At 40.5% G+C, this 2,500-nt stretch overlaps 1 protein-coding gene and 1 long non-coding RNA gene across 6 annotated transcripts in view; both read right to left on the reverse strand.

The window, feature by feature from the left end:
• Positions 1-2,500, reverse strand: part of LOC138950502 (uncharacterized) — a 252,255-nt gene that overhangs the window by 55,647 nt on the left and 194,108 nt on the right. The window lies entirely within an intron of this gene.
• The window catches only part of LOC138950526 (uncharacterized), a 3,728-nt gene continuing 1,234 nt past the window's right edge, over positions 7-2,500 (reverse strand). Inside the window, exons 2-3 of the long non-coding RNA XR_011450702.1 lie at positions 2,080-2,170; positions 7-1,061 (exon numbers count right to left, since the gene is read on the reverse strand). This is a non-coding gene — a long non-coding RNA (uncharacterized lncRNA). The remainder of the gene's footprint in view (positions 1,062-2,079; positions 2,171-2,500) is intronic.

The following is a 2,500-nucleotide window of genomic DNA, read 5'->3' on the forward strand; positions in this document are numbered from 1 at the left end:
TGGAGAAAAAGAAAGAAAAAAAATCAATTTTGTTCCTGTTTTTTTTGCAAAATAATTTAAAAAGATGGTTATAAAAAAAAATTAAGAAAAGCCGACCTACCGACCCTCTTTTTGTGTGCCTATGTTACTGTGAACAGAATAAAAGGTACATGTATCACAAACAACACACCAGGGATGCTACTCCCCCTTAAAAATAGCCATGAGTCATAGGTGTGACGTTTGAATCTTTTAGGTAAATAAAACCATAGGCAATTGATCGGAAATATCAGTAAAAATCTTGTATATACTATACAATTTTTGGGGTATTAACAAAATACATGTATACAGTTTTTGTAAACAAGTTTATTATTTGTTTGCTTGGACCAATCCTCTTGCCGAAGAGTTTTACAATAAAAATTGATTTTACGTCAAAAATATCACAGGAATATCGAATGTTGAGGTAAGGCTGGGATAGCCAAGTTCAAGAATAACGGAAGGTGACTTGAATCTTTTTGAAAATGTATAAAAATATAGATGGTAGGCAATTCAAAATTAAAAAAAGGACTCTCGGAGCATGGACTTAATGAGTCAAAAATTAAAGAAGGCTCTATGAGCCGAAGTACATGTTTTGTCTATTGTCTTTTTTTATTTTGAATTCCCTACCATCTGTATTTTGATACAATTTTGGACCCTCTTTGTACGGAGAGAGTTGGCAATTGTTAATCACATTCTCTCATCTCATTGACTCTCCTTCGGCTCCTTGGTAACATGCGTTCCCGTCTCTGCCAGGATTGGACACAGCAGCAGATAAACGGTAAATATGTAACAGGCATAAATGGCAAAATAGCTCGCCTCGCCTGATAATATATGAGACAACTGTTCTATTACAAAGTCTTTCTTGGGAGGCTTGGCTAATTTACTCGCTCGTTTTACACGGGGTTCCATCGTTTTCTTTTCTAATCGGAAAACCTTGCTCCTCAGTTTGTTGACCTTCTGCCGAAGTTCCGCTTCACGAGGGGATGGGGAGGATGACGACTTTGATGCTTTACATCCTATGTCCTCCAGGATCGCCTGAATGTCATCTAAAAAAGAAAACACACACACAAAACACACATAAAATAACATAACCATAACAAGTTACAACCTGGAAGAAATTAAAACACGTGTAATTAAATCACAAAATGAAAATAAACAATAGCGTAGGAAGGCAGGCCAGAAATGAAGTGTATTAGCAACTATGGATACGATGTGGAACAATGATGGAATTGACCTTGTTTGGTACTGAATGGGTGAGGCCATTAGAACTGTACCCACGGAATACGCGCTATATAAGCTTCATATTGATTGATTGATTGATTGATTAGGACAACAGTATCAGGTAAACTCCTCACACACCATGCCTCTTTCTTTCTTTCTTTATTTGGTGTTTAACGTCGTTTTCAACCACGAAGCTTATATCGCGACGGGGAATGGGGGGGGGGGGGGGGGTGGGAGATGGGAATAGAGCCACTTAATTGTTTCTTGTTACACCATGCCTCTAACAGGATATGTTTCCCATCTTTACGTGTGGGAACTACAGGTACAATTTCATCCATCCATGCATCTGCCCTATACAGCTTCTTCTTCTTCTTCTTCTTCTGCGTTCGTGGGCTGAAACTCCCACGTGCACTCATTTTTTTTGCACAAGTGGAATTTTACGTGTATGACCGTTTTTACCCCGCCATTTAGGCAGCCATACGCCGCTTTCGGAGGAAGCATGCGGGGTATTTTTGTGTTTCTAAAACCCACCGAACTCTGACATGGATTACAGGATCTTTTTCGTGCGTACTTGGTCTTGTGCTTGCGTGTACACATGAAGGGGGATAAGTCACTAGCAGGTCTGCACATAAGTTGACCTGGGAGATCGGAAACATCTCCGCACTTAACCCACCAGGCGGCCGCGACCGGGATTCGAACCCTCGACCTTCCGAGTTAATAGACCGACGTCTTACCACCCCGCCACAGCGCCCGTCACCCTATACAGCAATTATCAACTATGTAATGGATGGGTTTAAACATTTTTTGATGTCAGGGTGTTCTACATGGTTAAAAATCTCTTACCTGGTTGAACAATTTGTGCATCAGGAGACAGGTCGGTGCTGGCTTCATTTGTAGCTACCCTTTGCGATGGTGGCTTCCTCCCACTAGCAACCTGCAAATGCACAGCTCTTTAACTGACAAACTCACAACCAACACCCAGTCACAATGAAACAATTCTCCCAATTTCATGGCATTGGTCTTAGGCCACACAAAAAAGTGTATGTTTCTGGTAAGGCAAAACAAAAAATAATCTGTTTACGGTATCCGGACCGACCCTATTTTTTTCCCACCGGCCCTAGACTTTTTGGGGGCATTAAAAAATAAAATTAAAATATTCAGATGGCTAAAATACAAAAATAAAAAGCCGACCTACCGACGCTATTTTTGGGGGGCCTATGTTACCTTAAACAGACTTTTTTGTGGCCTAACATGACTAAAGGTG

Source organism: Littorina saxatilis, linkage group LG16, assembly GCF_037325665.1.
Source record: "Littorina saxatilis isolate snail1 linkage group LG16, US_GU_Lsax_2.0, whole genome shotgun sequence".
Classification (NCBI taxonomy): Eukaryota; Metazoa; Mollusca; class Gastropoda; order Littorinimorpha; family Littorinidae; genus Littorina; species Littorina saxatilis.